This window comes from Peromyscus eremicus, chromosome 3 (assembly GCF_949786415.1).
Source record: "Peromyscus eremicus chromosome 3, PerEre_H2_v1, whole genome shotgun sequence".
Taxonomy (NCBI): Eukaryota; Metazoa; Chordata; class Mammalia; order Rodentia; family Cricetidae; genus Peromyscus; species Peromyscus eremicus.
The window spans coordinates 30,298,930-30,320,910 of NC_081418.1; the positions used below are offsets into that span (position 1 = coordinate 30,298,930).

Sequence of the window (21,981 nt, forward strand, 5' to 3'; positions counted from 1 at the left end):
TCACAAGATTCAACCCACTGGCCCAGCACTATCTCTGACTTGCTTGTTGAGCTTATTTGAACTTCGCTTTCTACAAATTTCTATGTGAAAGGTGAGTGAAGAATAGGAGGTTACCTGCAAAGCATTGTGGATTGATATTTGCAAGTAATTGGTGCAGATTATTTAACACCCAAAGAAATTAGACACCCAAAGTATGGAACAATCTGAATCCCTAAGTGGTAAGAAAAAACTTCATGGAAATGCTCTAATTCCCATAAAGTGTTAGTTGAAGCCTTTGTCTTTCTGTTGGAAAAGCATGGCAGGATACAAATTGAAATAATAATGAGAATGGGAAGATGGGATCCACAGTCCTTGCAAAGTGAGTGCTAGAGGGTAGCATTGACACTTAGGGAATATGTACAGCCATTACTGTGCTCGAAAAAGGAAATAGTAGTCATACTGCTCACTTGGGGAATTAATATTTAAGACAGAGCTTAAGAACACAACATATTTTCAGAATAGATTTCTCGTTCAGTCTGAGGCAAAGGGTAATTTGTTCGTCATTGATTGGTATCCATTAGTCAGCATGATCTGTCGTAATAAAATTCCATAAACTTCAGCTAAAACTCCGGGAATTTATTACTCGTAAATGAAGACACCTAATGTCGAGAAGCTAAGGAGGCTCCAGTTAAGGAGATAAAGATGCCAGCTGATTTGATTCCTTGGTAAAGATCTGATTTGTATGTCACCCTTTTGTGAATGTATTCACATGTGGATAGGGGAAAAAAGTCATGTCTCTTCTTTTTTTTTTTTTTTTTTTTTTTTGGTTTTTCGAGACAGGGTTTCTCTGTGTAGCTTTGCGCCTTTCCTGGAATTCACTTGGGAGACCAGGCTGGCCTCGAACTCACAGAGATCCACCTGGCTCTGCCTCCCGAGTCATGTCTCTTCTTATGAGGATACCAATCTCACCTTGAGACTCCTCATGGCCCCATCTCCAGATACAATATTGGGAACTTAAACATATGTGTTGTTGGTTGTTTTTGCTCTTTTGGGGGGCCCACCACCCAGCTCCCAAATAAATCATACATGGAGGCTTATTTTTAATTATAAATGCCCAGCCTTAGCTTTGCTCGTTTCTTGCCATTTTTTCTTAAATTATCCCGTTTATCTTTGGCCTCAGGGTTTTTATCTTTCTCTATTCCTGTATACCTTTTCTTTCTTCCTTACTCTGTGTCTGCCTGTGTAGCTGGGTGGCTGGGTGGCTGCCCCCTCAAGTCCTCCTCCTTCATCTGTTGTTCCTTTTTCTTTCCTCCCAGATTTCTCCTTCTAAATATTCTCTCTGTCTGCCAGCCCTGCCTATCCTTTCTCCTGCCTTGCTATCGGCCATTCAGTTCTTTATTAGACCATCAGGTGTTTTAGATAGATAAAGTAATGCAACTTCACAGAGTTAAACAAATGCAACATAAACAAAAGTAACACACTTTAATATTCCCCAACATTTCCCCTTTTTTCTAAACAAAAATGAAAGGTTTTAATTTTAACATAAGACTGTATACAACAAGACCAATTATCAAGTAAAGATTGTATTCACAATTCATTGTATTCCAATTCATTTGTGTCTGGTAAATTTAAGGAAAATACTCCATAATCTATCCTATCTTAGTAAATCCAAAATTTTATACCTAATTTACTTTCTGTCATATCTAAGGAAAACTACAACTGTAACTATCTAGTCTTCAATTCCATCAAAGTCCCCAGAAGGATATATTATTTAAGTAAACAAAAGTGCATTGTAAACAACTTCCAAAAACTCTAGAAATGATATAGACATCTAACTGCCTGGACAGTCACCCAAAGTTTCTTTGCAACATTGGGACATCCATCTTCAACCTACAGGTCCATAGGATCTGGCAGACTTTTCAGTGAAGCAGGAAATTTGAAAGACTGTCCAGCCTGTATTGGCAAAGTTGGTCAGTCACTTTCCTCTGTGTTGTGTAGAATGTCTGGCCGTTTCTTCTGTAAGCAAGAACCCTGAAGGACCATCCCTCCTTGTTTTGCCAAAGTTCAACTGTCACTTTCCTGTGGGTCCTGCATGTCCAGTTTACACAACGTACTGTCAAGCAGTTTAGGCAAGAGCAGCTTCTTGCCCAAATGGCGAGCCTTGCCACATTGAAAGCAAACTCCATAAGGAGTTTCTTCAGTGCCCATCATTTCTGAAGTAAATTGGTGCTGCCAGGAGCAGATGTGTCTCATTGTCATGAAAAGCTCTAAGTTAACAGAACCTTTAAAATACCATATTCTGTAGGTCTTTGAAAGTTTTGACGACCATCCATCTACCTAAAATATATCTCTATGAGATCTGGAAAGCATACCTAACATAACTACAATTTTGAATGTTATAAATTACTGACCACTAACCTATGTTTTGTGATTATCTTGTATAGTTTCTAATAATAGCTTTCAAAAACTAGAACTTCACACTACATTTCCAAATGAACCGCATAGGAACAATACCTCAAACAAAAATAGAAACATACATACAATATGTTATAACAAAAATAACCTTAAATTTTTGTCAATATACAAAATCCTCCTAACAAGAACAGAAACATATATACAGTGTGTTGCAACAAAAATTACCTTAAGTTTGTGTCACTATTCAAAAGTCCTTACAAATACAAAATATTTGAGATTAATAGTTGTCCCTTAGTTTATAGTTGATTCAATAATCTACTCTATTATTTAAAGTAGATTCAATAATCTACCCTTCTGTCTTGTCATTCCTATATTCCCATAAATGATAACAAACATCCATAGCCCACCAAATAACCAAAAGCCTCCCACAACCCAACTCTTGGGAATGAGGAAGTCATTTTCTCTAGACTGCTTCCTGTTGTCTGTGGACGAAGCCATCTTTAGGGTCCCAGAGAGAAATGACCAAGTCCTGGGAAGACCACCAGTAACCTTTGCTGATAGATATCACCTGTCAAGATTCAAGCAGTCTCTCCTGATCAAAACTGACTATATTATTCCTGAAGAATCCACAACCTCTCTTCTCCAGTGGGAACAAAACTCCAAAGCATTTTTCATTTCCATGTGAAATATATATTTTATATGTATAGATATGAAATATAACTTGAAGCTAAGGCGTTCCTAAAGTATCTAGATTGGTTCAGTTTAGCAATCCAGATCACAACCCATGTGTCTCAGCAGCTATTGTTTGCTTGTCAGCACTCAAAACATTCAAAATTGACACAATACTACACAGCATCCAGACTCCCTGTGTATATCCCATCTTACGTGGCTTCTTTTTTCTTTTACTCTCTCTTTAGAGACTTTACTTTTTAGCTATTCATTTTTTTCTATGACTGTACTTTTTTACTTTTCTTAAGCCTGTGCACATTGTTAAACACACTGCAACCTGTTTAGAGGTTTTTCCATCTGGACCTCTTTTATTGCATATCTTTTATCCTTTTTTGGTCATAAACAAAAAAACTGCTAAGCAGCACAGGCTGGGAACTCTGCTCACAGCTTTGGTGCTGGCTTCGCCCGCTTCTCGGGTCTTGAAAGACAAGCCTAAAACCCAGGACATGGTTGGAGGTAGGTGACCAAGAACTGCATTAAACTTTCCTAGAGCTCTAGAATGCTGATGCTTGCACTGTGGCAGGCATTTTTCTTAGATTTTTGTGCCTACTCCATGTACTAGCTGCTCAAGGGCTCCCTGTTCTGCAGAAACTTTTTTTTTTTTTTTTTGGTTTTTCAAGACAGGGTTTCTCTGTGTAGCCTTGGTTGTCCTGGAAATCACTCTGTAGACCAGGCTGGCCTTGAACTCACAGAGATCTGCCTGCCTCTGCCTCCCAAGTATGGGGATTAAAGACATGTGCCACCATCACCTGACCTACAGAAACTCTTAAAGGAGCCGTATCTTTTTTTCTTTTTTAAGCTTTCTCAGGCCCCATGGAAATATCAGCCCACGTTGGTACGCCAAAATATTGTTGGTTGTTTTTTTTCTCTTTTGAGAGGTCTGCCACCCAGCTCCCAAATAAATCACAGATGGAGGCTTATTCTTGATTATAAATGCCTGGTCTTAGCTTGGCTTGTTTCTTGCCAGCTTTCGTTAACTTAAATTCTCTCATATACCTTTTGCCTCTGGGCTTTTATCTTTCTCTATTTCTGTTACCTTTTCTTTCCTTCTTACTCCATGTCTGGCGCTGTAGCTGGGTGACTGGGTGGTGGTCTCTCAAGTCTTCCTCCTTCCTTCTTCTTTCCTCCCAGATTTCTTCTTCTATATACTCTCTCTGCCTACCAGCCTCATCTATGCTTTCTTCTGCCTTGCTATTGGCCATTTTCAGTTCTTTATTAGACCATCAGGTGTTTTAGACAGGCACAGTAACACAGTTTCACAGAGTTAAAAAAAATGCAATATAAACAAAAGTAATACACTTGAAAATAATGTTCCCTAACACATATGGGTTTCAGGGGAACACAATTTAGAGATTATGGTAATTTGCTGATAGGAACCTGTACTATACTTTCCAACTCCTAAGTAGAGAGCTCATTCTGATTGTGGTATATTTGCTGGGATGGAATTCAGAGTCTGTATTGTTTGATTAGAAGTGATAACTTGTTAAACTTGTGATCACTGATAAATTCAATTAGACTTTATAGCTACCAATGGAATGTATTTCAATGCCAATGTGCTCATTTTCTGATAGAATATTAAGCAATAGTATGCATTCGGTTCACATGTGTATTCTTTCTCCTTTTCTAGAACAATGATCATATTTAACATTGAAAACTTTCCATGATAGTGTACATTTGTATGGCCTCCTCAAATGGTAAAATTACAATGGTATATCAGATCAAATTAAATTAAACTTAGGCTGTTAGGTGGAAGTGAATGTTGGACTAGGGCTGTAGCTTGTGGTAGAGTCTTGTTTATGGTGTGTGAGGCTCTGGATTTGCTCTAGCAAAATAAAACAACAAAACAAAGACCAAAGCAAGACACACAAAGGTGAATGCTTGTGCTTATATCTCACAGCGGATAGACACTAACTTGGAATTCCTGTGGTACTGTCATGCTCCAGTGTCTTTTCTTCACCAGGAGATACAATTTAATGTCATTGTGTGCTATTTGTAGCAATCCTTGAAAGGTATTTTATTTATATTAATTTATATCAGTATTCTCCTGTAAGAGTTAATATAATAATTTTGAGAACATTAAATCCCTTTCCAGGGATACACTTGACTCCCTTTTATTTCTTCACTAATAACTGTGGCTATGACAACATCATATGAAATTTACTTTAAGATGTTTTAGTTTGGCTGTCTTTGATAGTTTTGATGGCATTTTAGTCACAGCAAAAGATGCTTCTCTGTTCTGTTGAGTGTGAAATCAGAAGAAGAAACTCTGAAGATGAGTATGAAATCAATGTACATAGGCATGTGTTCTGTATTATCACCTTATCAACATTATCATAAGTAAACACACATCCTTTTGCTTTCCATGTAGCTGATTCTTTCTTAGAAAATTTTAAGAAGAAATGTGATACAACAATTATAAAAAGCAAATATTAATGACATATCAAGGTAATTAAAAAATTACTTTCCTATCGGCTTCTGTCAGGGGTTTCCAGAAAAGTCTCAGAAGAACTTGCTTAAAAAAAATAAAAGAACAAAACCCTTTTTAATTAACTTGAGAAGTGTCTCAGGGCACCATAAGTATGCACACACTCCAGAAGCAGCTGGTGGCTTTAGTATGTCAGCGATGTCTTCACAAGGGCAAGACCAAGGTAATGTGCGCCGTAGGAATTTGGCGAGAATTGAGTGATTCCAGAGGGGCTGTAAGCATAGAAATCAGATTATTTTGGCATGAGCTTTGCCACAGCGTCTCCTGATGTCGGTCCTCAGCCAGCTAGCTGCTTCAGAGCCCCTTATATGGCAAATTGTAGCTAGGGCGGTTCTTCTCTGGCTCCTCCCTGGGTGGTGTTTCCCCTGACCTAGGGCTTCTTATAAACATGCTTTCTCTTCATAACGTGTTCTCCTCAGAGATGGGCCTAAGAGAGGCAAAATTGTAGTTAGTTTTATGATATTAATTGGCTCTGTTTGCCTTTATATTAGGACTCTGATAATCAGATTGCAATGTAACTGGACAGCACATCATTTTATAAAATAGACCAAGTGTTCCAGCAAGTCTCATCAGAAGAGGCTCATTCCAAAGAGAAAGCCACAGGATGCAGAAACATAATAAAAGCCCACACATGTGGGCTATCATTTCAGAGTTCCTTACTTCTGAGATGGGGACAGAACAACAGAAAAACAATCTGTTGGTTAACATCAGGTTATTTTATCAGATCTCTGCTGTGCGAGCTTCTGGCAGAGGGAACTTCATTATTATGGTGACCTGAGCTGGCTGGCCTACTTGGAAAACTGGCTGTTACACTTTCGTCTGATCCCTTGGAAGGTCAGATATATAGCTCCATTTTGGCACTGTGGTCATAACTCCGGTGTGATTCCATCTGAGTTTTAGGTTTGTCGGGCCTGAGTTCAGGAGCTTAAATGGAAGAGAATGGCTTCCTGTGACTTGTTTTTAAAACCTGTAACACCAAGAAGGTGCCACAGGGCAGGAGCAGATGGAACCTTCTGTGTCTTCCACAGTGCATTGTATATTAAAACAGATGAAAGATTTGTGTGATCTTTAAGAAAACCAGGAGGTAATAGTATATTTTAAAAAGCTTAATTTATGCTAGACAAAACATATTGACTTCAAGATGGGGGAATCCAATTAATAAAGATTTTGTTTTTCCTTTGGGATACTAACATTTGAATAGCATGATACCTGAGACTTTATAGCCACTTACACACAGACACACACACACACACACAGACACACACACACACACACACACACACACACACACACACACACATACATACTGTCCTGAATAGTTTTTTTTTTCCCCCCCAGGACAGGGTTTCTCTGTGTAGCAGCCCTGGCTGTCTTCAAACTGACTCTGTAGACCAGGCTGGCCTTGAATTCACAGAGATCCACCTGCCTCTGCCTCCTGAGCCTGGATAGTTTGATGTCAGCTTGACACAGCTGAAGTCATCTGAGAGGAGGGAGCCTCAATTAAAAACATGCCTTCATAAGCGCTGGCTGCAGGCGAACCTGCTTGTGCCCACTTGTCCAGTCATCTGACCATGTCCCTGGAGGGCCTCGCTCTCTCTCTCATCTCGGGACATGGCACTTGCATCTCTCTTTTTTTCATTTCTTCAAGTTCATTCATTTTGACTATGGCTAATTCAGATTTCAGCTGAAATGCCACTTCTGAAAAACCGTCTTCTCCCGCTTCCCATTCTAAGACTCATTTGATTCATTTTTCTCATCCCTCGTTTCTGGCATTTATCACTTTACACTACCATTTAACAGGCCCTTTCAGTGTATGTCACTTGCAGATGTAAGCAGAGATTTTTGCATGAATTACTCTTCTTGTTTCAGTGACAAATAAACCAACAAAAGTAACTTAAAGAAGGCGGGGTTTATTTTGGCTTCCGGTGTGAGGGTATGATTCATCATTGCTAGGACGACAAGATAAAAGTACATGACGGGCTGGGCGGTGGTGGCGCACGCCTTTAATCCCAGCACTCGGGAGGCAGAGCCAGGCGGATCTCTGTGAGTTCGAGGCCAGCTTGGGCTACCAAGTGAGTTCCAGGAAAAGGCGCAAAGCTACACAGAGAAACCCTGTCTCGAAAAAAAAAAAAAAAAAAAACCCAAAAAAAAGGACATGACGGAGAAGGTCACATTAGATCTGTAGTCAGGAGACAGGTGAATGCTGCTGTTCATCCTGCTTGCTTGTTGGAATTCAGTCTAATAATCCCAGCCATGAGATGGTGCAGGTCTCCATTCAGCTTGGTCTTTCCTCCTCAGTTAGACTGTCTGGAAACACTCTTCTCTATATATCCATGGCCGGGTTTTCATGGTGATCCCAAATCTAGTCAAAAAGCTAAGGGGATATCTCAGCAGATAAAGTGCTAGCCATGTAATTGTTACAATCCAGAGTTCAGTTTCTCGGCACACATGTAAAACAAAATAAAAAAGCCAGTGTTGTTGCATGTGCCTGTAATCCCAATGCAAGCAGAAACAGAAGGATCCTGCAGGCTTGGTGGTCAGTCTAGCTGAATTAGCAAGATCTTGGCTCTATGAAAAACCCTGTCCTAAAAAGTAATGTAGAGAGCTACTGAGTTAGAAATCTGATTTTGATCTTTGGTTTCCACATGCATGAACACATACAAACACATACATACATATGCCATATATTAAAAACAAGCAATTATAAATCAACAGATAAATAACACACAAATTAGGATTAGTGCAATTGGGTTGACAATAATGACTACCCATCATGCTTCTTTTGAATGACTATAAAATAAGAGGGCAGAGGCTGTGTTCACACATTTGATACATTTCCAGTGTTAGCACATAGTAGACTCTCAACAAATGTGTGGTTAGCAGATGAACCTATATCAGTGACTTCTAATTCACACACAGCAAAACTGCAGTCTGAAATGTTCAAGTCAGTGGTTTTCAGTATGGTCACAGACTTGTACAGCCATCTTCACTGTCTAATTTTAGAACATTTCCATCACTCCCAGAGAAACCCTATACCCACGAGCAGTTACTTTATTGCATTTGCTTGCATTCTCTGGAAACCACCAATCTACTTCATGTCTCTGTGGATTTTTTTTTTCTGGAAATTTCATCTAAACAGAATCATACAATACATGCTTTTATTTAGAGTAATGTTTTCAAGGTCCATCTGTATTCCAGCGTGTACTGGCGCTCTGCTGCTTTTTATTGCTGAGTTTTATAAAGGTTTATCACATTTTATTTCTCATTCATCAGCTAATGAACATTTGAGTTGCTTCTGCTCTATGTTTAATAGAAAATATTCTCTGGAGGTGTTGGTATATATCTTTTGTTTTCCTGGGTTTATAACAAGTAGTGGAATTGACGGGTCATAAGGTAACTATTTTTAATATATATATGTGTATGTGTGCTTGTGTATGTGTGTACATGTTTGTTTATATGCATGTGTGTGAGGATGTATGTGGAGGCTGGAGGTCAACATCAGGTTTCTTCCTCAGTAGCTCTCCATTGTAAGTTTTTGAGACAGGGTCTTTCACTGAACTCGGAGCTGGCTGATTTGGCTAGATGTGCTGGTCAGTGTGTCCCTGGGACCACTTATCTCCACTTCCTCCACCCTGAGATTTCAGGCCCCCGCTGCGGTGCCTGAATTTAACACAGGTGATAGATTTTAACTTGGGCCCCCATGCTTCTGCAGTGGGCAGTTTCACAACTGTGTTAATTACTTTTCTGTTGCTGTGATAAAGCACCATGACCAATGCAACTTATGGAAGACAGAATTTATTTGGGCTTATGGTTCCAGAAAGCAAGAGTCCATAATGCCTGCAGGCAAGCATGGTGGCTGGAGCAGGATGCTGACAGCTCAGATCTTGAACCACAAACACAAAGCAGAAAGAGTGAACTGGAAATGGTGTGAATCTTCAGACTTTCAAACTTCCTCCAATAAGGCCACACCTCCTAAACCTCTGCCCAGCCGTGCTACCACCTGGTGGCCAAATGTTCAAATGCGTGAGCCTATGGGGAGCATTCTTGTTAGAGTCCCCGCTGCAGCTCAGCTGTTTCCGCGGTCCTATTTCTAACGTTTTGAAGAACTTCCACATTTTCTAGAGTAGCACAATGACTAAGGAGACCACAGCGGAATGTATTTCACTAGTAAAAACAGTTTCATTCTGAAGTATTCGGGTAGGGGCACAGAGACCCTGGGAAAGAACTAATTTCAAATTTGCAATTATCATAAGGAAATGTGGGAACTTATATAGCAAAAGATACTGAGAGTAGTGTGAGGTTGTTGCCAATGTGGTTAAGCGAGACCCTTTGTCAATCCTGATAGATACAAGGATTAAAAAGAGGTCAGGCCTCTAGAAGTTGAGGCCTCACTGGGGGAGCGATCTGCGGAACCTGCCTTGATTGATCAAGGAGACTTTTTTTCTTACCTGACACAGACATCCAGGTGTTACCTCTTCACATGTGTAAGCAAAGAGGCTTGCCTTCAAGGCTCTTCCATTCTACACAGTGGTGTTTGCTCAGTGTCTAGCAGTATTGGTTGATTTGGTGTAGCTAAGTGGGGATGCAATTGGCAAAGCATTTCCTTAATGCTGGTAAAGCCACTTCATTTTCTTTCCTTTTTAAATTTTTTTAGATCTATATGGTAATATTTGGCAAGTCTGATAATTTAGTCTTCTTTGGAAATCTAATTTATCCATAAAGAGTAAAAAGAACATCATATATCATCTAATTCACAGTTTAGAACACACATCACAGGTAAACTACTGTGTCTTTTGACTTCCTCTGCCTTTCTCTCCCCTTTTTCTTCTTTGTTTCTTTCCTCTTTTCTTCCTGTGCCCATGGCTTCCATACAGTACAGCACGTTTCCCGTTTAGTTACTTGTCCCACTTACCCAGACATAGTGTAGGATGCTTCAAAACGAATTGGCAACAATTATTCTCCCAAAGTATTTCACCCTGTGTTTTTGTACTTCACCACCACCCATCCACAACATACGACATGCCTTCAGTTACTCCAGTTCAGGTTGATTTTAGTAACTTAGCGAAGCTGCCTGTCTTGGGAAACAGAGAACCCAGTTGCTACTCCATTAGAAAAATGAAGGCCTGTGAGAGAGAGACAGAGCTTGAGTTTCACCACAGTTAACTTTTCCTGTGTCGAGGACCTAAGATGTACTAGCTTCTGTTGTGCATACTTCTATCACAGGAAGTAGAGTCAAATAATGACAACTGCTCAGCTTATATTAATATCCGTGGTGCATGTCTTTTCCTTACATGGCACTCATTCTGTGTATTTCATATGCTATTTCTCCTTTCATTTTGGTAGCTGTGATTTTAGAGGGTGTGAACAGAGAGCAGCTGGGGAAGGATGAATACCCAGAACCTAATGCTAGGACTAGCATACTGATGCAGATCTTTCGAAGCATATTAAAAAGAAAAAGCCCTGTGGAGTGGAAGAGGACCAATTTGCATTGACATGTGGTGCTCCTCCAGGAGGTGCTTGGCCTCTGCAAGCAAGTGCTTCAAGTCAGATATCTAAGTACCACTGAAATGAAAGAAAGAAAATGATTATTACACATTTTGTTTTTAAAAAATATACCAGTAATTTTAAAGTTTAGAATATTAATAATACCCCTCTGTTTGATACTTGGCATCCTATTTTTAGAATAAGAGTATATATAAATGTCTAGACAACATAAGGATAATTCTCATTTAATTGAGGATTTTGTCAAATTCATACTTCCTAGAAGAATAATTATTTGATGCGATAAGATGGATTAGATGGGAGAAAAGCATATTCATATTAATGTACTCTTTAAGATGTATTATGGATCAGCTAGTGTTGAAGGTCTCTTTTGAGACATTTCAACTGGTGTCATTTTATAACTTCCAAATGGCTTACATAGAGATTCTGGAATAGAAGAAATAGCAAGGGAATAGATTAGATTCAGAATCTATATGGAAGAGGAATTACTAGAGAAGGTAAAGGATGTGAGAGGGAGTAACAGGGTGGATACAATCAAGGTATGTTTTATACATATGAAAATGCAGCAGTGAAGCCCACTATTCCATATAATTAATATGTGCTGACAACAAAAATAAATGTAAAAAGAGAAAATGATCTATGTTATAACAACTACGCAATTTTACTCAGTTCAGCTGGAAACCAAGTTAAATTAGTCTTGAGCTACTTGTAATAGACAATTTGATTTCAGAAATGCCAAGTTCCTTCAAAATCACATTTTGTACTTAGTGTTGTTTTCTCTTAGAAAACCTTTTAATTTTGCATTTATTTACTTTTGGTTATTTTTTTCCAGGAATCCTATTGGAGAATTCATATATTCTCCATTAGGATTCCTGCTCCAGTGGAACATTACATATGCTTCCTCATGGAATTCACTGCAAGTTCCATTGACAACCTACTCCAGGCTAGAGAGCCAACAGTTTAATTACCACCTATTGAGACTGATTTGTCTAGGCAGAGCTAATTCCTTCTAGTAGGGCAAGGCTAGTGGGTAAGAGCCAGGTAAGAAATACAGTCACTTCTGCTAGTCCAGCTTGTCAGGTCAGGTCTGGAGTCCAAAATAGTATTCAGACATAGATGTAGTTGGAACACAGGAAACACAGCAGAGGGAGTCCGAGACAAGGAAAGCTGAGCCTGTGAACCAAGAGTCACAGACTCACAGTTCTAGAAGTCTGGGCTTACTCTGCCAAGCACCCAGCAGGAAACAGGGAGGCGGGGCTTTGGAGGCGGAGTTTCAGAGGCGGGCTTCAGTTTCTGGAAAGGGTGGGGTAAAAGCAGGTGATGGAATGCCTCCTGGGAAAGGAGTCAAAAGAAACTCAATAATGAACAGGAGAAATCAGCAAGCTATTTAACCCTTTCCATAGCACTGGGGAAAGTAACCACATCCAGACCCCCAACTTTGTAAGCACACTAGGAGCAAGTTTGACAAAAAGAATGTAAGTTTATATATATAATATATATATATATCTATATCTATATCTATATCTATATATATATATATATATATATATATATATATCTGTGAGTGCCCAGGACTGATTAGTACATAGTGTATAGAGTGAGGACATGACTGCGCCAAGGTAGGGTTGAGGGGAAGGTTTTGATTATAGATATGAACAGCCAAAGGCATCTGGAAGAGTCCAGAGCAGGAAGAGAAAGCGGTAGACAAACATGGCCAAGTGGATTGAACTGGGCCTTGAGAGAAGAGAGGCTGGGGGGAGCGAGAGAGGAAGAGAAGGGAGAGTGAGGAGGAGAGGGGGCCAGGAGAGGGGATCAGGAGCCAAGAGAGCAGAGGGCTGAAATAGCAAGGTTATATACGCAGGGAAAGAAACCATGAGCTGGCGAAGTTTAGGGGACGGGGAGGAGTGAGGAAAGTTGAGAGGAGTCACAGGTACTGAGGGAGCCTGGAGGCCAGCAGACACTTTGGTAGGATAATAGGCACCACAGTTAGCCATTTGTCCCAAGTTTCTTTTGAACCTGAGTGTAGACTTATTTGATACAGTGTGACTTGAAATAATACATCAAGCTACCACATGAGTAAGATGTTGGGAGATTAACTTCTTAAATCTTTGTAATGCTGTCAGCTAAAGTTCGGGAAGCCAGCATTAGGCAACAGGACACTTTTTTCCTCATTGGCTTCTGCTTAAGTGTGGATGGAGGGTGAGCTGACGGGCCTGTTTGCCAGTAAGGGGAGGACCTGGGCTAACACTGTTCTTTGCATTTGCACACTTCTCAGCAGAGATTTACAGTCTGGTAGACTGATTTCAAGTTAATCAGTACTAGCACTGAATGAGCTAGAAGACCTCAGTTTGGGTTACTAGTAGATTTATTACTTTTAACTAAGACTAGCTGATTTTCTTTAGTTTAATTCCCAGTAACTGAACATTTAGAATTCTTTCCTGGAGATGAGGGTGATTCCAGTGAAATGCTAATCAGATCAGAATAATGGTTATTTCTTCCTAAACATTTTTATGAAGAATAAAAATGAAAATAATTACCTGAAATGTTACAAATCTATTAAAATACGTCTTTTTGATTGAAAAGTATACTTAAGACTAGTTTCCTCCATGTTGTTTAAGTGCATGCACTCATAGTTCAAGGCTTAGAATATTTTATTTTGAGCATGTGTGGTAGACAGTTGAGTTCATCATGCTGACATGATTTTCTTTGTCCTGTGGCAGAAGTCATAGCTACGGGAATAAAGGGGTCCAGGTGGGTGAGATAGTTGAAATGGAGTCAGCTGACATGTTTCTTTGATCCCCAGTGAAGACATTTAGACCAATCAGAAGACTGAGAAGTCGGAGGCCTTTGTAGCTGGCTGTCTTCCTGCAGCCCATCTCTTTGGAAGCCTGGGAGCAGCCGGGGGTCCCATGGTGCCTCTCATTCCTGTCACTTGGTGCTCCTTCATGCTCCCAGGAGCAAGCGTGTCTGTCCGGTGAGGACAGAGCCACAGAGAAGTTGGTCCCTGTCTTCTCCTCCCTCTCCTTAGAGTGTTCTGGGGCCATGCTGCAACACTACAGGGGAGGGAGGATCAGAAAACCTCATTTTAAAATGGGTTGTGAAACAAAGAAATACAGATAGTCTTGATAAATTGGCAGCAAACTGGAAGTAGACCTCTCTTGCCCAGATTGTCATTTACTAATTAACTAATCAAGATGCCTGTTCAAAAATGAGCTCCTCTGTTGTGTGAGTATGTGTATATATACCCCAAACTCCATTTGGACTTCTTTTGAGAATTCTAAATAACTTGTACGCATTGCCACACTTTTCTAATACACCCTTGGAAGAAAGACGGAAGTATCAGTGCGACTAACTGTGGCTGACACACAAATTTCTTCGGAGCCCACAGGACTGCCTCAAGCTGGAGAGGGAATGACTTTCAGGGATCTTGCAGTTCTGCTGCTATAATCCTGTGAACATGCTGCAGCCGAGGTATTGTGATATAAAAGCTCTGGAGGAGATTGCCGTGTGTTTAACAACTTAAGAGCAGATAATATGCAGCCGAAATAATAATAATCGTTATTGTAGGTAGCGTGTGGGCTTGCTTCTTTTTAAGCGAGTCTGAAAAAATTCATGTTATCAGGCTTTTGGATTTTGTAATCTCTGAGAGGGGGTGTCACAGTTTAGGTTGTGAAAGAGATTCACTTGTAAGAGCTTTTTATTTTAGGAGTTAACGCAAATTTGTAAACTGTTAGTTTAATTGCTGTACTGACTTATCATTATCGTAGAGCTGAAAAGAACTTCACAGTGTGAATCCTTCAACTTGTTATGAGAAAAATTGATACAGAGATGTGAAATTATTGACTCAGGAGAAAGTCAAGCTTGACCATTTCTTTCTAGGAAATAGCATGCCACATCACTGCCAGGGACTAGGGACAGAAGAACGAACTCGTAGCTGCAGCTATTGTGTATGCAGCAGTTTTACACAGCACTGGCATGGATTTGAAGCTTAGTTTCCAGCTCTATAATGTTGAAAATACAACTTGGGCTTCGTGCCACAGGCTTGTGATCTAGCCTCTTGGGAGGCTGAGGCAGGAAGACTGCAATTCAAAGGCAGTTCAGGCTACCCAGTGAGTTCCAGGGTAGCCTGGACAGCGTCTTAAAGTAAAAATAAAAAGAGGACTGGGACTGTAGCTCAGTGGTTGCTTAGGTGCTAGGTTCACTCTCTAGTATAGAGGTTCTCAACCTTCCAAATGCTGCGACCCTTTAGTACAGTTCCTTCTGTTGTGGTGACCCCCCAATCATAAAATTATTTCCATTGCTACTTCATAACTATAAATTTGCTACGGTTATGAATTGTAATGTAAATGTCTGGTATGCAGGGTATCTGATGTGTGACCCACAGGTTGAGAACCGTTGCTCTAGTACCATAGAGAGTAAAAAGCTACAGCTGGGCACTCCCATGGCTTAGCAGTGGAGTAGAAGGATTTTAGGGACTATGATACATTTCCACAGCCTTCATTTAGGAGAAGTGCTGGTATGGTGGTGATAGTCCAGCCTTATGGCAACACAGATTTGCTACACTTACTTGGTTATCATGTGAGCATTGCAACCCCACGTTACTGTGCTGCCCTGTCTGCACGGGGATTATTGTGCTATTACCATTCTACTACCACACAGCAACTTGCACTGAACAATGCTGCTTAAAGCCCGGAGCGAGACAGAACTTGATGCCCAGCTGGATGCAGATGAACGGCAGCTACATGGTGTGAGCAGGATGCTCCACGTCAGGGTCACTCCTGCTACTATGAAGCTCGAGAGAGGAGAGAACAAAAAGAGTCGTGGTTGCATGGATGCTTTTATGGATGATGAAGTTTGAATTAGCATATGCAGAACACTCCAGGACAGTGAATGTCCAGTCTGTTAATTGTCTAGAGGGCATTGTTTCTTCGCACTTCATCTGCCTTGTAATTAGCTGTAGCTCAGTAGTGAAGTCATGACATGGCATGCAGTAGCACCGAAGGAAGGGGACCTTGCCTGGGTGACGCTGTGCAGTGCACGCTGCATATTAAATCGGTCACTGGCTTCCTAAGTGGTTCTTTTCTGGCTTGGGAACAGCTTTTATGTTCCTGAATAGATCTCTGTGGCATCCATATGTAGTACTAAATGTATTGAGACCAAGAACTCCGGAAGAGTGTGTCTAGGACTGTAATGTTAAGAGTGTTTCAGCGTTCAGTTTCTGTCTTTCAGAAGCTGAGATTCGGCACACGGACACATGTGATGCTGTTCTTAGTTGTTCTAGAAAAGCCACGAAGGTCTTTTGCTTGCCATTGATGTTTTGTGTGCTCTGTTAGATTATTCTTAAGATATTTATCTTAGTTTAAACTGAAATTTAAGTGTTCTTTTAAAACTCTCTACATCCTTGCTTTAGAAAATGTCTTATTGCTTGATCTTTATCCTTTGCATTTTGGGGGAGTTTTTTTTATTTGGTTTAACAGATAATACATGTATAGTTATGGTTTATGAATATTAGAGGTAAATATGCCCACTATTATCTCTTTAAAATTAATTCTTTGATGTCTAGAGAGTGTCAAAGAATCCCAGAAAGGTACTTGATTCCCATGTAAAAAGTTCTGGAATTGAGAAGTAGATGAGCAAGAGCTCATTAGATTTATAGAGTGATTTTAGTAAATAAATTTCAGAGCTAATTTCTGGTTTATTTTAAATAGGTGATATTTTAGCATTAAACACTGTATTTGTGTTCAAGAGATGCCTGTTAACACATTTTCATACTGCCCCTATTTATTCCACTTAGTTTTTCTGTCCATGAACTGCTCTGAACAGAGAATATCATCCCCAAACTGAACGCAGAATGCAAAGTATACTCAAGCACAGGTTCTATGAAATGCCCAGCAGTACATGTCAATGTTGTTGGAAAGAAAGGATTCAGTGATGGCCCAATATGCCTTCCATTTCTTTCTTTCATCTCTAGCTGGAAAAAAATAAATTATATTAGTTATCGTGTTTCAAAATAAAAGGAAAACATCACCAGAACTTGAAAAATATGAAAGGATACTATTTGAAATATTGACAAAACAATAATTATATGATTGGAAGTAATTTATAATTTTACTCCCTCCTTTTTACTTAGTTCATACTAAGTCATGACATGGCCTACGAACACTTGCTTTTCTTCCTAAAATTCATTGCATGGAGGGTAATAATTTATAGTTGGCATACTTGAGTGTTTGAATCTTAAGTCGTCCTTAAATTATTTAACTTTTTAACGGTTTGGATCTGGTATGTTTAGACATATCTATACAATTTACTAAACTTTCCCTAGGTTATTAACTATTTCCTTTATACTGCAACATTTTTGTAGAAATTGTATTAAATGTTACTTGTAGCAGAATTTTTATTCATTTCATTTATCTTACTGGTATAGATAGATAATTTTGAGTAAGCAAGTCTTGTAAGGTTTTTTTTGTTTTGTTTTGTTTTGTTTTTGAGATGGCTTTTCTATGTAGCCCAATCTAGTCTCAAACTTGTGATCTTCTGCCTCTGTCTCTGAAGCCCTGGAATTATAGCCATGATTCCATACCTGGTGACTTTTAGAATGTGGATGATTCCACAGGCCTCTTTATTTTCAACTAGTTTTTTATGTTGAACTCAATTGTTAGAAGTACTTGATGTTCTTCCAGAGGATCCAGGTTCAGTTTCCCGCAACCACATTGTGGCTTATGACCACTCCAGTTCCAGAGGCCCCAGTGCCCTCTTCTGAACACAGGTGCCAGGCATGCACATGGTGCACATACATACATGCAGGCATAACACTCATACATATATAAATTTAAAAAATTAAAACAACAGAGCAAGCAGGCAAAGTGTCACTTTCCTCCAGCATCCTTCAAGTTGGAGTTTTCCTGAATATTTCTTTGCAGCAACAAGGTTCTTGTTTGATTATCTCTGCAGGTGTGGGTCTGTCTAATATTTCTCATTTTTTTATTTATTATGTATGCAGTGTTCTGCCTGCATGTATGCCTGCATGCCAGAAGAAGGCATCAGATCCCTTTATAGATGGTTGTGAGCCACCATGTGGTTGCTGGGAATTGAACTCAGGACTTCTGGAAGAGCAGTCAGTCTCTTCAGCCTCCATTCCCATCCTTTCTAAATCTAGTTTTGCCTATGATGAAGCCTGGGAAATATCCTTTAAATAGTGTACACGTGTTGTGTCTTTTTGCTTTTCATTCTTTGGAAGATGTTTAAACCAGTAGTTGTACCATGTCATGTGATATGTCTCTCCACTTGTGTCCTTTCCTGTTACTGAACAGTATCTATGACTTTTACATGCATGATCCTTCTTTGCAAAGCAGTTGCCTAGGACACTAAGCAATTTGGTGTATTTAGTATAATAGTTATTATTATTTTTCTAACCTGACACTCAGTGTCCCTTGTACTGTCTCCATCAGTGACAAACTTGACTTTAGAGTAAACCACCTGTACCCACTTTCTCCCAGATAACAGTCGTCCTCGTTCTTACATAGAAATATTCTGTTAAAATTCTGGAATTTAAAATCAGAAAGGAAATGAAAAGCCAACCAAGAGAGGCCTCATCAACTGAGACAGGTGAAAGATTAATGTACTTATTGAGGAAAGTTTTTATAGATGAGTGACATCCAGTAGGAGAAACAGCAAAGCCACACATACCAGGGGTTATCAGAGCGGACCCTAGGGGAAATAAGCATGAAAAATTCAGTATACTAGTAATCCCCCGCCCCCAACTAATTTTCAATTTGATGCTGCACGTATTCTCAATACAGAAAATTTAGCAACAGCTTAAATTTCCAGTGGTAGAAATGCTCATACAAATTAGGCAAAACCTTCAAAAGGAAGCATTACTATGAAAATATATTTTCAGAGAATATTTAATGACATTAGAACATGGTGACAAAATGATTTTAAATAAATTAAAAAGAGTGGTACCGAGCAAAGAATGAGAGAAAGGAGCTAGATCTCCCAGTGCCCATATGCATGTCCAGATTGTTAGTGCTGTCTCCATGTCAGCCACTACATTTCATGTCGACATAGAGCAAGATAAGTGAACAGAGACAGAACAGCATGACCGGGCTTCAGTGCTAATGATGGCCTTGAGGGAGGCTCAGTCGCTTGGCTCGTGTGTGGGTGATAAAGTGGTTGTGATCAACTCAGGTTAAGGTCACTCAGGGCCTGTGGGGTCCACACTGAGGCAGCCCCATGTACTCAGACCCAGAGGCTCCCGTGCTCAAGCACAGAGGCTGCCCTCGGAACAGCAGCTCGACCTTTCAGAAGTGCTGCTGGTGTGGGAAGCCCCCCAGCAACGCTGAAGCTGGGCACTTTACCTCCTTTGGTCTCTTCAGACATACTCTCAGGTTCTCAGAAGGAAGATATGTCCAAGGAAAAATAGTACAGGCTTTGGGGTCAGGAAACCTGTGTTTAAATCAAATTTCAACAGTCCGACAGCTGCATGTCCTTGGTGAGTCATTGAACTTGGTAAACCTCGGTGTTTTATCCTTTAATAGTGTGTGTAATACTAACTTTGGCCGGGCTGTCTTGGAGGGTCGAATGACAAAAACCATAGCTAAAATATATAAACAGTGTCTGACACAGGATGGCGTCCAGTAGATGGTCAGCAAACATCAGCTAGGTCTTTTCTCTGGGATTTGTGTTTGTGATGGATTAAAACAATTTAAAGTTATGACCTGATAAGATCTTTTTTGTCTTCACTAAAGTGACGCTATATATTTTGTAGATAATAATCTGAATAATTTTGGAGATAGCGTTTTTGAAAACCACTGTATTTTCTTACTAGTTAGTCATGTTTTGTATAATTGTTTCTACATCTGTTAATTTACATGCTTTTATCTTGCTATCTCTTGGGAAAATAGCCTGTGCAGGTTATCACCAGCAATGCTCTGTGTTACTTTCTTTTTCTCTCTTTGGGTAAAAGTGGAGGAAGAAGAATTATTCCTTATCTTTCTGTATTAAAAATGGGAGTGAGGGCACTGGAGGGATGGCTCAGTGGTTAGGAAAGACTGCTCTTAACGAGGACCCCAGTTCAATTTCTAGCACCCATGCCAGTGTTTCCCGACTCCCTGTAACTTCGGCTCCAAGGGATCTGGTGCCATCTTCTGGACTTCGTGGGTACTGCACACACACACACACACACACAGCATATGTACGATTAAAAATAAAATAAGTCTTCATCTTTGAAAACAACCTTGAATAGTAACTCTTTTTGCTTTTTGAATGCTTTTAGAATTTTAACTTGTTTAGTTTATTTATCTGTGGGGTATCATGCAATATTTCTCTATTTGTACGTCATTATTAATGGTCAAATTGGGTTGTGTATAGCAGTCTTCTGAAGCATTTATCCTTTCTTGGGGATAAAAACACCCACTATCCTATCTCCTAAGTTTTGTTTTGGTGCTGGCGGGGTTATGTAGTACCTTAGCATTTTAGCCATGATGATGTGAAACAGCACACCATCACATATTTCTATCCTCATATTTCAGGACCCATTTACCAACCTGCTCCCAGCCCTCCCTCATCCTCCTCTCCCCACCTTCTGTTTTACTCTTAAATACTGAGACCTACCTTCTTAGATTTCACATGAGTGAGGTCATCAGCTGTGCAGTAGCTTTTCGGTTTGGTGGTCCCCCTTTGTCTGTTTTTCTTGTTTTGTCTTTTTTATTGAGGTCATGTCCAAAACAACAATTGCCCATTCCAAGGTCCAGAGAATATCATCAGTACTTCATCCTAGACGTTTCACAGTTTGAATTCTCAGGTGTTGTGGCAAATTTGAATGCATTAATAATAGACTCAGAATTACCCATAATCCATCAGTGTCACATAAGGAAAGAAATGAAAGCACTTCCCCCGGTATGATTTAACCAAGAGCAAGCCCAGATTTGACATCCTCCTTCACTTTCCAGTGTCTACCATTACTCCTGTCTGTCTGGTGTATGAGTCTGAATCTGCACCTGCCGCTAGGCTGTCTTGTGACTCTCTGTGTCTGTGTCTGATCCTGTGTGTCTGTCCCTAACAAGATACTTGGCTTTCTTTTTTATTGAACAGCACAGAAAGTATAACATGGAGAAGGAATGAGGGAGACTGTATAGAAATCCTTTACAGAATTTTACAAGGAATTAAGTACCTGACTCCAACTGACCCAGATAACGAACAGTATTACAAACATTGTTTATCAAGCTATATCTGCATGTAGGATACAATAATTGTAGTGGATATTCATTTTATAAGACCACTTTCAGCCTATATCTGTTATTTCCAGCAAATGATTATCACAACACATATGCATTCCTCTGGGTCAGGGGCATGGAAGATAGATAATTTAAGATTACAGCAATGCAGTTGCTTAAAAAGTTGATTTCATAGGAAATGCAAGGCAAGTTAGGTTGGCTATTACACTGCTCTTTTTAAGACAGGTTTAAGGCTGAGTACACAGTGGGATAGCAGTTTTCAGTGACTTCAAAGTTCATTATAAACTCTGGCTGTGACATCTATCTACAGTTCCAGTCTCTTAGAATGTTAGAATGTAAGAGCTATTTTTATCATAATGCATTGCCACAGTGTGTAAGTCTTTAATCTATTTTGAGTTGATCTTTTAACTGCTGAAGGAGATGGGTCTTGTCTCATTCTTCTACATGTGAACATTCAACTTTACCACAACTATTTATTGAAAATACTCTTTCTCAATGAATATTGTTGACACTCTTGGTAAAGATTAATTGGCTGTGGATAGATGGGTTTATTTCTAAATTTTCTATTCTCTTCTATTTGTCTATTTTTATGTACAATCTGTATTGTTTTAATTATAATAGCTTTGTAGCGTATTT

General features: G+C 39.7%; 1 protein-coding gene and 2 long non-coding RNA genes across 11 annotated transcripts in view; 1 reads left to right on the plus strand and 2 right to left on the minus strand.

Moving 5' to 3' along the window:
* The window catches only part of St7 (suppression of tumorigenicity 7), a 238,527-nt gene that overhangs the window by 88,105 nt on the left and 128,441 nt on the right, over positions 1 to 21,981 (plus strand). The window contains exon 2 of one of the 6 annotated variants that reach the window (XM_059257405.1): positions 19,486 to 19,601. The exons of 4 other annotated variants lie outside the window; for them this stretch is intronic. The gene's annotated coding sequence lies outside the window, so the exon portion shown is untranslated. Of the gene's footprint in view, positions 1 to 14,496; positions 14,582 to 19,485; positions 19,602 to 21,981 lie in introns of those variants that run through there. One more of the 6 variants, XM_059257406.1, reaches the window with a different exon arrangement.
* LOC131906693 (uncharacterized) lies at positions 16,786 to 18,636 on the minus strand. Its single transcript, XR_009378182.1, has 2 exons — positions 18,524 to 18,636; positions 16,786 to 17,081 (listed from the first exon to the last, which is right to left on the minus strand). It is a non-coding gene; the product is annotated as an uncharacterized LOC131906693 (long non-coding RNA).
* The window catches only part of LOC131906692 (uncharacterized), a 35,203-nt gene continuing 31,957 nt past the window's right edge, over positions 18,736 to 21,981 (minus strand). For 3 of the 4 annotated variants that reach the window (XR_009378180.1, XR_009378179.1, XR_009378178.1), the window contains exon 5: positions 20,375 to 20,884. This is a non-coding gene — a long non-coding RNA (uncharacterized LOC131906692). Of the gene's footprint in view, positions 18,818 to 20,374; positions 20,885 to 21,981 lie in introns of those variants that run through there. The other variant, XR_009378181.1, reaches the window with a different exon arrangement.